The 14299-nt window shown below is 39.8% G+C and overlaps 1 protein-coding gene across 1 annotated transcript in view; it reads left to right on the top strand.

Moving 5' to 3' along the window:
• Positions 1-14299, top strand: part of snx29 (sorting nexin 29) — a 127064-nt gene that overhangs the window by 29678 nt on the left and 83087 nt on the right. The window lies entirely within an intron of this gene.

Below are 14299 nucleotides of genomic sequence, written 5' to 3'. Positions count from 1 at the left end.
TAAATACTACCTACTAAAAACATCTGTGATGCACAGTAGGCAAGGTGCACAGATTAATCTCCCATCATGTGGGTTGACTATACTCTCTTAATAAATAGTAGGTGATACCAAATGAATGAAAACTCATCTTCTACTGCTTTATCCTCCACGTAAAGGGTTTGCTGGTGCCACTCTCACAGTCAATTTAGAGTCTCCAATGTGCCTAATCCCATAATCTGCATGTTGTTGGACTGTGGGAAGAAAACCCATGTGCACACACTTGTTCCGACCAGGTCGCAAACCCTTGGTCTTCTTGCTGCAAAGGGGTGAATGAAAACATTCATTAAAATATTTTCTTCCATTTCTCTCACACTAATCAATGTGGAAATTCAGTGACACTGATGAATGTTTTAAACCCGTTTCGAGTTTCGAGTCACAATTTCTTTTGTTTTCCGTGGCAAGCGCTTTTGTGAGGAACCCAGTGTGATGCTCTCAGACCTCGTGTTTGTCTCTTTGTTCCCAAATCTCGACCAATTAACTGAGAGAGTGCACTGATATTATTAATGTGTGAGGAATGCCACAAAAGATCTGCACTGTATGAAACTGCAATTTCCCTCCTTTTCTAAAGCAAATGTTACACTCACTGCCACTCTCCACAAACCCAGTGACTTTACGAACTTGTTGTAGTTCTTCAGTCGAGTTCAACAGGCGGATAAAGTTGTTGCCAGGAGCGTTGACAACCCCCCCCCCCCCCCCCACACACACACACACACACACACACTCCCCCCCACTTGTTATCCAAGCACCGACGTGTGCAACCTACAACCTATAACGGTGTCATGTTTTAAACATGGCTTGTCTTTGGTCCCTAGCAATTACCGCGTTCAACCTGTCAGCCTCGGCCCGCTCGGGCCCGCTGACATCAGAGCGACTCGTGGGGAGGAGGAGGAGGAGGAGGAGGAGAAGGAGGAGGAGGATGGGAGATGATTGGGAGGAGGAGGAGAAACTGTGAATGTCATGAAAACATTGCATGCATTATCGCCCCGGGTCAACTCCGCTGGTCTTGACAAACACTCTCTGGTTTGTCACCGCTGTAGTTTGTCCAATCGTTATCTCTCTCTTGCTGATGTTGACATTTCCCTTTTTCCGTCATTTGTACACTTTCCGTCTCCCTCCTCCTTCCTCCTCCTCCCTCTCGTCTTTCCCGCTCTCCTGCCGTCCTCCCATCCCGACAGCCGTAGTAATTCCCTCTCCACAGCGGCGTCTAAATGATTTCACCCTCCCTCGCCTCTGTCTTCTGCTAATGATGTGCCTCGCTCCGTCATACTTTGATGTTGAATACCAGAGTGTGCACTTACGTGTGTATGTATGTGTGTGTGTGCGTGCTGTAGAGTACAAAGAAAAAGAATGATGTGTGAGCAGTTTATTTAAAAAAGAAAGACTATTATATACTATCAGCACATTCTCCCATGATCGCGAAACCCCTCCTGTCCTAACGACAGCGCTGCAGACGTGATCTCGAGCGCTCCTCAGGCACTGTCATCCTTTCGTTGACGCGCTACGATAGACGATTCCCCCCCTTCCCCCCCCCCGCGCTCGCGTTTCAGAGATAATTACCGTTTTCTCTGTTTGTTTTCAAGGATTTCCTCTCTCGACTTATACTTGCAAATGAGAGAATAGTTTGTTTGTTGTTATCCGCGTGGCTGCGGATTAACATTCACGACAATCTAATTTTAAAAAGATCTCGCTTTTTGCCGCTACAGTTAGGAACTCGACGTGTCGCATTAGCATAGCTCCAGTCAATCGAAAAATGTCAGAATGTTTTAGTGCTTTTTTAGATGCCGTATGTCGGGACATGTGTGTCTTCATGAGAAGCCATTAGTCGAAGCCCCCGGGAAGACTTGTAAGATGTCATGTTTACTGTACGACAGAGTCAGAAGCACTACAAGAGTCTCAAAGATCCTCCCAGATTTGTCAAAAGGCAGTAAACCTGTATAAGGTTTATTAAAACACGTGGCCTTGAGTGAGCATTGAACTATTTTTGTCCACTACACGACGGATACACGAACGTAAGACCTCATATTGATTAATTAAACTTGTTTTTCACTTTTTGAATACCTTTGTCTTCAACCACCACAAAATGACTGCATGACTTTTTTTGTTTTACGGTCAGTTTTCATGATTTTCATGAATATTTTTGCATCGTTTTGTGTTTGGTACCTGATCTGAAGCTGACCTCCACAAACCCAACCCACATTTGACATTTAAAGAACTCAACTACCGCCATACTGGATCCAAAAACCTTTGCAGACAGACCATAATTGTCTCGCAAGTGTTTTACTTTTACTATTCCTGACATTCCTAAGCAGAGGCTGAGGCAAAAATTGTCTTCATTTAAATGAAACAAAGACAGATTGTGTTTGTGATTGGAGGAAACTGGAACCGCTGGCTTTGGTGCGCCCCGTCTTCTCAGGTCGACTGTTGGAAACCTTGGTGTTTTCTTTGACAGTAAATAAAGTTTTTTTTTCTTGTCACAACCTGGAGGTAGCAACATACACGCCTTCATTAGTTCAAGACTTGACTATTTTTACACTTCACGTTGGCGTCTTCTCTAAACCGCCTTCGTCGAGTGCAGAATGCGTCTTCCAACAAACACAACTAGACGAGAGCTCGTCACTCTTATCCTTTCTTCTCTCCACTGGCTACCACAATTGATTTGAAACTTTTAATGTTTTGTTTTTACAGCCCTTAACGGCCTTGTTCAGGCCTATATAACTTAACGTCTAACTCTTCGTGAGAGCTTTACGGTCGTCCAACCAGCTTCGGCTGGACGTGTCCGGGTCACGATATAAACACTGAGGTGACCGAACCTTTTCACAGTCGCCTCTGGAATAAGCATCCCCTGACTCTTCAAATCTTGACTCAAACTTTTTATGCTCTGGTCTGTTTCTGCACAGTTGTGGGTTGTTGTAAAGGGTTTTTATAAATGAAGTAGATTACATTAAGGTGGACTTACCCTTATGCATTGCTTTAACACTTGAAAGGTGGCTACAGTTGGAGCGACGTAGCAATAGTTGCTAATGTTGCTAATTTGATGGTGATATGACGTCCGCTATTGTTGGGTGCACTTTGTTTGACATGTACATTGGCAACGGGGAGAACAACCTTGTCCTAGAGCTCCGTTTGGGCAGTTGCCGATGCCGCTGCATGGAACGTTCAACATTTCCCCATTTCTGACGCATGGACCTGCGATCACAGCTGACGGGTCACACATATAGCGACAAACAACCATTCACACTCACACCTTCAGTCAATTAAGGGGTGTTCAATTTGCTTAATCCCCAAAGGGGAGAACATGCAAACTCCATGCAAAAAGGCCGTGACCGGGTCGCGAAACTGGGTCGTCTTGCTGCAAGGCAAGAGTGCTAACCACTTCACCAACCGTGTGCCCTGCTCTCTGTCTCCAGTTATTATAGCAACTGTTTATTTTAAACGTCACCATGCCACGGGTTAGTTTGGAAACAATTGCATGACCCCGTTTCACAGCGTCCTCGATGCAAACCGAGGTGAGCTCAGCGACCCGTAGAAAATCAGAGCTAGCTATTAATTTTCTTTAGTGGCAGAAGCTGTCACCTGCACACTCTTCTTCACACCAGTGACACACATGGAGTCTATTTATTCAAGCGAGATGTGTGTATTGTGACACAACTGGTGCAGTGATTAAAGAATCCAGAACCTGTGCCGTCTCATTCTCGGGTTGAAGCTCTTTGTCTCTCGGGTGATAATGTAGTGAGAACAAGCTCCGATGGCTCTGCCTGGTTGACTGGCTGCCGCGTGATTGACTGCTTTCCCTCTCGGGATTGATTCCTCGGGGGTACACTGGTCACTGAACCTGAGGAAACAGGGTTTCACCTCATCCACTCCTAGATGGCTGATTGCTGAATGTGGTCAGCTGATATTGGCCTGTGGTGCTGTATATATATATAAAAGGAGATTGGCCTGCCAGTGGCGTGATACGGATCAGGAGTTATTAACCTGTTAAGTGCTAGCTGGGCATGTCGAGGACTCTCGAGGAGATCGATGAAAGGCCGGAGGGCAGAGATGGGATTCCCTCTCTTTCATTTTCCTTGTTATGTCTCCATTTCCTCTTATTTTTAGATCTACAAAGGCCATCGTCCTGTTATAGTGATACCAATTTTTGTTTGGGTTTGGGAAACACGGACGAAGTGTAATGAGTCGAAAAGAAAACTCACTCATTGTCTACAGCCAATCCCAGCTGAAAAAGAGACAAAAGACAGGGTAGCCCTAACTCTAACCCTAACCTTGGGCAGGTCACCAGGGCCAATTTAGAATGTCCTACCTGTTGATTATCAAGTGAGATGACCAAAGATGGAGTTTCTGGAGTTATTGAAGACAGCTCAGGTCCAAGGAGAACCGAGGCAAATGCCACACACATGAACAACGGGATGCTAACAGTTGGGCATCCTCTGTCGTTCTGTCACTGTATCTCAGAGTTGACGTAGATCTTTGGTTTGGAGGCATCAGCTCAAGAAGTCTTCAAGAGGACTCAAGAAGTTGAGTTATCGGTCCTTTGCTCCCAGTTAGGTTAGGTTCAACATGATGAGGAACACAATTTGAAGACACATTCTGGATGCCAGGGTGACACAGAGACTTTTGTGATTTGCCAGTTTCAGCTGGTCTATACTGAGTTGTTAGGTTTGTGCTTAGGAATGTAAGCTAATGCTAATTTAAAGAAGGCCAAAATTGTACGTTTTTCTCTTCCGTTTACCTTCCTCTCTGCATGTGTTCGGACTGTGGCAGGAAACCGGAGAACCTGGCATAAAACACATGCTTTGTTGTTTTTACATCTGCTAAATTCTGTGACCTTTGGCATTTGGATTGGAATCATATATTAGCAAGGTATCAGTGAGTTATGTCATACTAACACATGTCTTGAATAAAACTGGCTTGATTGATTGATTGATTGATTGATTGATATCTTTATTTCGATCATGTAAACGACAGTGTAAATAAAAAAAAAAAAAATATATAATAATAATAAATAAATAAGATAAAATAATAATATAATAAGTGAACAGAAAAAATGTATACACAACATCTCATAAGCAACGCAGTTTACATGAGCGAAAAGGAGTAGGAAGAAGTATAAACTTATCTAATCCTACCCCTATAATTTTAACTATATGTTCTAATTAAACATTTTACACATTACACATTTTAATCCAAATAGTAAGTAATCAAACACCTTGTGTGAATTATTCAATGTACCTCTGGAGAATCATTTCTTTATGTCTCTTTTTAAACATGATTACACTCGAAATGTTTTTGATTTCAGTACTCATATTATTCCACAGTTTTACTCCACAAATGGTGATACAGAAACTTTTCATTGTTGTACGAGCTCTACCAACCTTTAGATTTGATTTCTCTCTTAAATCATAACCTTGCTCTCTTTCATGAAACATTCTCTGAATATTTATTGGTAGCAGATAGTTCCTTGCTTTATATAATACTTGGACTGTTTTATGCTCCACCAAATCAAACAATTTTAGAGTTTTAGATTTCCAAAATAAGTCATTGGTGTGTGCCCCATAATCAACCCTGTGAATAATTCTCATTGCTCTTTTTTGCATTATGAAAAGTGGCTGAAGTGCAGTTTTGTATGTGTTTCCCCATGTCTCTGTACAGTACTCTAAATAAGGAAGAATCAGTGAGTTGTACAGAATATAGAGTGATTTATGATCTAGGACATGCTTTGCTTTTACCAAAACTGAAATACTGCGAGACAGTTTAGATTTGATATGTTTTATGTGAGGTTTCCAGCAAATTTTGTCATCTATTATCACTCCCAGGAATTTATTTTCATTTACTCTTTCAATATTTACACCATCTATTTGTACCTGTATTTGATTGTGTATTTTACAGTTTCCAAATAACATGATTTTTGTTTTGTTCAGATTTAGTGATAATTTATTCTTGTCCAACCATTTTTTAATTTTACTTAACTCTGAAGAGATGACATCCAAAAGTTGCTGCAAATTTTCACCAGAACAAAAAATGTTTGTGTCATCTGCAAATAAAATACATTTAACTAGACTAGACACATTACAGATGTCATTAATATATAGGACAAAGAGTTTGGGTCCCAACACTGACCCCTGGGGGACACCACATGCAATATCCAGACATTCTGACGAACAGTCTCCCATCTTCACATATTGCTGCCTGTTTCTCAAATAACTTCCCACCCAATTCAAGGCTACCCCCCTGATCCCATATTGCTCCAATTTATAAATCAATCTATTGTGGTTAATTGTATCAAATGCTTTTTTTAGATCAATGAATACTCCTGCTGCATATTGCTTTTTATCTATGGAATCTGTTATAGTTTCTATAAGTTCTGTTAGAGCAAGTGATGTTGAATGGTTTGATCTGAAACCATATTGACTGTTACTGAGTAAGTTGTGTTTTTCTATAAAACTGTCCAATCGGTTATTAAAAAGTTTTTCTAATATTTTTGAGAATTGAGGAAGAAGAGAAACAGGCCTGTAATTTGTGAAGTGGTGACGATCCCCAGTTTTGTACAGCGGTGTTACTTTTGCTAGTTTCATTTTATGAGGAAATTGCCCGGTTTGGAATGATAAATTGAAGATATGAGTGAGTGGTTTAGAAATCCCAGCAATAACCCTTTTTACTGTTTTCATGTCTATGTCATGACAGTCAGAGGACATCTTATTTTTACATTTATTAACAGTTTCTATAATTTCTTTTTCTTCTATTGCTCTGAGAAACATAGAAGAAGGATTCCTTTCTATGACCTCCTCATTGGTACTTCCAGTCATTGGTGGATCTGGGATTTTTTCTGCCAATTTCGGTCCAACACTTACAAAGAAATTATTGAACTTATTAACCACCTCCTCAATATTATCAACATTTAAATCATTATCAATAAAATATTCGGGGTAATTAGTCTGTCTAGAGCCATTTCTTATTATACTGTTCAAAATATTCCAAATACCTTTAATATTGTTTATGTTGTTTTCTAATATTTCATTATAATATTCCTTTTTACGTATTCTCATAATGCTAGTTAATTTATTTTTATATTTTTTATATTTGTTTTCAGCTTCTGCTGTTCGATGTTTTAGAAATTCTCGATATAATGTATTTTTCTTTTTACAAGCGTTTTGAAGTCCCTTTGTGATCCACTGATTATCTTTATGATTTTGTTTTTTTCTATATTGTTTGATTGGACAATTTTTATCATAGAAAACACAAACAATTTTTAAGAATTCATCATATGCTTTGTTGCAGTCATTTTCTTTATATATTCGTTCCCAGTCTTGAGCTAGCAAATCATTTCTTAATTTAACCATAGACTCTTCTGTCCTAACCCTTCTATATTGTAGTTTGATATCCTGTTGGTTATTCATGTGGCTGTTGTTGTAAGTTGTAAAAACAGGCAAATGGTCACTGATATCACAAACTAACAGTCCGCTCACTGTGTCATTATCTATTTGATTAGTGAAGATATTATCAATAAGTGAGGCACTATGGGAAGTAATGCGGCTGGGTCTGGTGATTTTAGGATATAGACTTAAGCTGTATAAAGTGTTGATAAATTCTTCTGTCATTTTGTGTTTATTTTGGTTTAGTAAGTCAATGTTAAAGTCACCACAGATAAACATGACTTTCTGACTTATTTTTGAGAAATTTTCCTCCATCCAGTCCCTGAACAAGTCTATGTTTGAACCTGGTGTTCTGTATATACAACTCACAATAATATTTTTCTTTCTCTCCATTACAATTTCTATAGTAATACATTCAAGAAGATTATCTACTACTACTGACAACTTTTCATCAACCTTGAAATTGAATTTCCTGTCCACAAACAAAGCAACACCACCACCATTCTTGTTTTTTCTGTTTACATAGACCAATTCATATCCATCCAGTTCAAAGTCAATAGCCCGTTCACTGTTCATCCAAGTTTCTGATACAGCAATGATGCTAAAAGGCTGTGTGATCTGGCTTAGGAAATATTTTATGTTCTCAAAATTGGCATACAAGCTCCTGCTGTTAAAGTGGATTATTGATATTTTGTTTCCAGATTTTATAGTGTTGTTGAACTGTTCTTCAGTGTAATAGTAGCAGTTGTTCTTGATGTTAGGGAAAAAGTTGTTTTCTGGATCAATATCATTTTCTATGTCCTGTGGATGATGCTCAGTATATTGAAAAGGGTTTAGCTCTAGATCCTCATATTCAGTAATATTTTGTGTAACATTATTATTTCCAGAATGTGTTTGGGTTGTGTTTGTTATCATTAAAAGTATGTGGGGTTACCCATACCTGCTAGGCTTGTTGCTCTTGACTATTTTGGAGTACTGCTGCGAGGACGAATGATCAGTTTGTCGTGCCGTAGGTAGGCAATGTCCCCCCTCTCTCTCGCAGCTCTCAGATCTGGCATCAGTTCTTTCCTCTTCCTCCTCACAGCATCTGTGTAGTCCTCATTTATGTAGATTTTACTTCCCTTCAGGTTCTTGGTGTGTTGTAGAATGGTTGATCTATCCTTATAGCTTAAAAACCTCACTACTATGGGCCTGGGTCTGTCACCTCCGGGTTTCCCTGTGCGATGGGCTCTCTCCATCTCCATGTCCTTCTTTAACTGTAGCTTTTCAGCCAGAACCTTCTTCACCTTTTCCTCTGTCTCAGCCCAGGTTTCTCCTGGTGACTCCATTATCCCATCAAAGACCAAATTGTTTCGTCTGGACTGTCCCTCTAAATATTCATAGAAATAGAAGAGCAAACCCCAGTTTTAACGTTAATTGGGTTCCTTTCCAAGTTTAAGAGAGCCAGGGTCGTGCTATTGTTCATGTGTAAACGTAGGTCATGCTAAATACTTCACCCTTTAACCTGTCGAAGCAGCACTAATGAATAATGATACTTTATGGTCATTATTATAGTATTGCTAAAACAACAAATCTAATCTCCTCTTTTTTACTTATTGCTTTTCCTAATTTATTCTGCCTTCATTTTGATTTGTTGATCCGAAGTCTTGTCTAATCTCTAATCTCATTTTCTTGCGCCAAAAAAAAAACACCAAAGCAAATTCCCCGTTTGTTGTATAAATAATTGGCAAGAAAACCGATGCTGATTTTGATTCTGAACACCTACTTAGCCTCACCCGCAGTTTTCAGCATCAGGATCACTCTGCCTTTTTTTTTTTATTTGCCTCTCGCTGCGTACGTGTTTAATTTGTCCATAAATAAACTGGCTGCAGACAGCAGCTTATTCATCTCCAATAAGGAAATGGATTACATGGCCGTTTAAAACCCAATAAGCCTGACTCGCTCTGCCTTGGTCTCTCCTGCTTCCTCCCGACACCCAGTGGCCTATAATGAGTGAATGAGAAGCATTTGTCACTGCTGCCCGCTCTAATAGGAGTGTGTAACTTATTCATTACGCACACAGATCTGCGTTTATTGTCCCTCTGCACTCTCAGATTTGCCCTTGTCGAGCCTCGGGGAGATCAGACATCTGACTGTGAGGCGTCAGCTCTGTGTGTGTGTGTGTGTGTGTGTGTGTGTGTGTGTGTGTGTGTGTTAATGTGTCCAAGCCAGCTGTGAAAATGCAAAGTGTAAACGTGTGTTATTAAAAAAAATTAAGTAAGTATTAGTTATTTTGTTTTCTGGTGTTGACGTGTTGAATGAGTGTGTGACTAGATTTTAATACATAGGTGGCCATTCATTAAAGGTGATTGATATGTAAGAAATGTATTATACTACTACGTGAAATGACCATCATGTGTCATCAGAGGAAACAAGTTTATTTGAATCATGATAAAATAAAACTTTTACTGTGAATCTCCGCCTGTTGCTGACGCGTTAAAGCTAACCAAATAGGTTTAATGGTTAAAAAAAGTCTTTATTTACGTTCATTAATTTGTAAATATGCAAGGTTTTGTGGTTTCTCGGTGGACTGACTGATGAGATTTTGGATCCAGGCGTCGAGGATATTACAGTACAACTTTATTCTTGAGATCCGACTTTATTCTCGTAAATTTACCAGATTAAAATTGTAAATTCCCAACTTTGTGCTTGTAAATTTACCAAATTAAAGTCATAAATTTCCAACTTAATTCTCGTAAATTTACCAAATTAGAGTCGTAAATCTCCGGCTTTGTTCTCGTAAATTTGCCAGATTAAAATTGTAAATTCCCAACTTAATTCTTGTAAATATCCAACATTATTCTTGTAAATTTCCGACTTTATTTATTTAATTTCCAAGTTATTCTGACTTTATTCTTCTTCTTCTGTGAATTTTTTTCCCCAATGTGACCCTAATGCTCCGTCATAATATATATATTAGGGCTGTCAATAGATGAAAAAAACAACAACTAATTAATCTCACATTTTGAAATTCGCTAATCTCGATCGCAATTAAAAGTTTGCTTTTCTTCTCAGAGATGGACACACACACACACACACCTCTCCTACCTGTATATATATATATATATATATATATATAAATAATGATTATATGTATGGTCATATGTAATGATTAACTTGTGAGTAGCTGACTGAGAAAAGCAGGTCATGATGGTGAGAGGGGAAATCATTGTTGAACTCATGTGTGCAGCTCTGTGTTTTGTCAGAGCAACTGTGCAGAACTTGACGTTTATTGTCTTCTTTGGTCCCACGTCCCCTCGAGTGAATGCAGGTGAGACTGTGTGTGTGTGTGTGTGTGTGTGTTAGAGAGGCCTAAATTAAACTGTGCATTAGCGGCCGTAGGTGGGTACGAAGCTGTTGTAACTGGTGTGTAAGTGGTTTATGTTATAAAGTTATTTACATCCCAGTAGGGCGACTGTAAAAGAGCAAAGGATGAGTCAGTCTCTCTGTGAACCCAGCTCAATACATGCCCACACACACACACACACACACACACACACACACACACACACACACATTGAACCGGCAGCCTTTGATGATAACAGCGAGACTCACCTGGTTAAGCCTCTCGAGTCTTAATCCAACAGATTGGTCATGTTTACCCGCACAAAGGTGTGAGCGACTTTCATTTATTCAGCAGAGGGTGGTCTGTTTGTTTGTATACATGGAGAAATTAAATCCACAGCCACTGTTTTTTTGTCCCTGGCACAAAAGAGGTGACATTTTATATCGTTGGTCATAGGTGGTACCAGGTGGTTGAATGCCTGCGTGTAGGGATTTATTTGCCCGGGAGCGTCATATCTCACAGGCGTCGTCGCTGCGAGCTCTGCAGGGGTGCGTAACAGATTTCATCACCTGGACAGATCGGTGTTAATGAACATTTTAATCATCCCGCTGAATGCCAGGGCCTGCTGAGTGTCTTCACGTCCACCTTTTTTCCAAGAGATAAATGTGGAAAAACCCATGTGGAAACTCTCAGGCACAGCATTTCCATTGCATTAGTTTGAGTGTCGTTGTTCTATGTGTGAAAAGTGTGTGATGTTTCACGTCCAGCTTATAAATAAGTACAGCACAGATCCTTTTTTACCTCTTTCCAATATTATTTCACCTTGAAACAGGAGCAGAGAAGTGATCGCAGAGGTTCAGAGGGACTTAAACCTACGTCAGTCTGAGAAGGATGTTTTTTTAATATTTGTGCCGGCTTGAATGCTCGTGAGGCTTTGCGATGGAATGAGGCATCGCCTCTGCGGCTGGATTAGGCGAAGGGAAGAGAGCTGATGTGTTGATGCTGAAAATGCTAAAATGCATCTGTGATTCCAGAGGAGAAAGGCCAGACTGGTTTGAAGTAGAGCTGAAACGATAAATCGCTAAATGGATTAATTTTGATAATGGATGAATCGGTTTGAAGCTTTTTTCATGATTTAAAACATTTTGTGGACCAATCGATTAATCGAGAAAGTAATCGACAGATTAATGAAGTACTAAAATAATAGTTATTTGCAGCTTTAGTTTGAAGATAAAGTGAGAGTAGATATTTACCAGATTTAAGTCGTAAATTTCCGACTTTATTCTCGTAAATCAACCAGATTAAAGTTGTACATTTCTGACTTAATTCTTGGAAATTTATCAGATTAAAGTCGTAAGTAGTAGTAAAGAGTAGTAGCTTGCCAAGCAGATGACGGGATCAGTAGTAATCACGGGACCGTTTGTGCTATCATTTTTTTTTTTCAAATTTTCAGTTTCCCAGTCACAGCCCATGTGTAGTTATTTTCGGTAATTTTCACCCTCGCTGTTGCAGGAATCTGGCAAATCTGCGTCTTTGTCACCAGAGAGGAAAGACTTGGAAAAATGGCTGTGCAGTTTAAATTTTTTTTGGCCTGTTTTTTTTTTTCAACATTAAGACAAAAACTCAAACAAATGTTATTGTTTTATACTGTTCAAATTTCAAATTTAACATGCAAAATCTGGTGTTTGTGTACAACTAGCGTGATTTTTATCATTTTAAATTGTTAATACACTATTTTAACATGCAGTAGATTGTAAATAACTACCAGATATTGAACCTTATTCTGGGAAAATGGGCAAAAGCACTTAACTCACAGGACATTTTGTGCACTTTTATGGTTAAAATAAGCAAAAAAAAAAAGTCCAGATGGACATTTTAATCCTGTCTCATTTTCCAGGAGTGGAAGGTTGTGAGTATAAATGTGTGGAAAGTGTGTTTTATATTGCACTTAAACCATACCAAACACACCTGCACAGTCTCTCTTTCTGACTTTCCTGCTCTCCCCCGTTCGTCTTCTTAGCCTAGTTTGGAAAGTGATCACATCTGCTCCCAGCTTCACCATCCACCTCCCTGCCAGTGTGGCGACCGGTGCTTTTTTTTCGCCAGTTATTTACTGCATGACTGCCCCGCGCTGCTGTGATAACACGGCAAAGACGCTCTTTAGCTCAGAGCCGCTCAGGGTGAGGAGATGTTGGCTGAAGAGGGGGACGGCACGATTGCTTCTTTTCATTTTGGCTGTTGTTTTTAATATGACACGTTTGCTGTGTGGTGACATTTTTTTTTTACGCTGTGAAGTGGCGTAACAATGCATCCCAAAGTACACGAGGACACTCGAGTGAAGTGTGTGCGCGTGCTTTGAATGACAGACGGGGAATTGGAGGTGGAGCGTGAGTTTTTTTTTTTAATTACAGCACCAGCTGTATGTCACAAACCTGCGTCAGGCCCCACTGATGTTCACGGCAAAGTTGTCACAGTGAAGTGAAGTGAAGGGTAGAAGGTGGAGGCTTGACAGCGCACTTTTTTTCTCGGCGGCAGCGGTGATGTCATCGGCTCAGGTGGACCTTGGGGATATTAATCAGAGCTGATCGTTTTTCTCTCTGCAACAGCTCACCTACGCTGAGTCCCACACACGGAGGGCGATAATGAAAATGTTGGAGGCATCTGTCTCCGTGGTCCTGTCCTCTGTCCTCTGTGTTGTTTTCTCATGCAGGACAGTTTTGTCTTCTTGCTTTTATTAAACATGTTAATGAATCCTGTGTGGGATGTCATGGACTTGACTGCAGCGTTTCAAAATTCAGTTCAACTGAAGCTGTAGTCGATTGACGTACAGCACAGAAGGGCAACATGCGGCTCTGGGGCCAAATCTGGCCCGCAAACCAGTTTTATCCGGCCCACAATGTCTTCAACTGTGACTTGATGGGTCTTAAAAAAATTTTTTCACAGAAGTTGTTTCAAAGTCTTTCACAATAATAGCATTTAACGAATTTAACTAGTTAAATCAGGCTTTTATTTTGAAATCATCACAGGAAGGTCACAGTATCAGCAATGTTACATGTCATGGCTAACAAAAAAACTCTTTCCCAAAGAAAGGGTTTTTCAAGGGTTCTTGGTAACACTAATGGTTCCAGTAAGAACCATTTTGATCCAGAGAACCCTTTAAACCCCCTTTCCTGAATAAAGGGTTTTAAAAGGGTTCTTGGTGGAACCCTCCAAAAGGGTTCCAGGTGGAACCTTTATAAAAAGGTTCGACAAGCCGAAGAACCTTATATGGTTCTACTTAGCACTTTTATTTCTATGAGTGTAGTCAATTCCTCAAAATAAAAACTAAACTGAAACGACTAAATTATTTGTTGAATGAACTAAAACTAAACTGAAATAAAGAAGCAAACTGAAAAAAACGAAATAATAATAAAATCTAATGGAAATTTCAAAACTACAATAACCTTGGTTGAGACAACAGAGTGTTGCATGGCTAATGCTAATGCTAATGCTAATGCTAATGCTAATGCTAGTGCTAGTGCTAATCCATGGGATTAAACGGTTAAACTTTTGGCCTGGAGGGCAG

The sequence above is a fragment of the Microchirus variegatus genome, assembly GCF_963457635.1.
Source record: "Microchirus variegatus genome assembly, chromosome: 17".
NCBI lineage: Eukaryota > Metazoa > Chordata > Actinopteri > Pleuronectiformes > Soleidae > Microchirus > Microchirus variegatus.
Note: the sequence above shows the minus strand (reverse complement) of the source record. Positions and strands in the feature narration are given on the sequence as shown.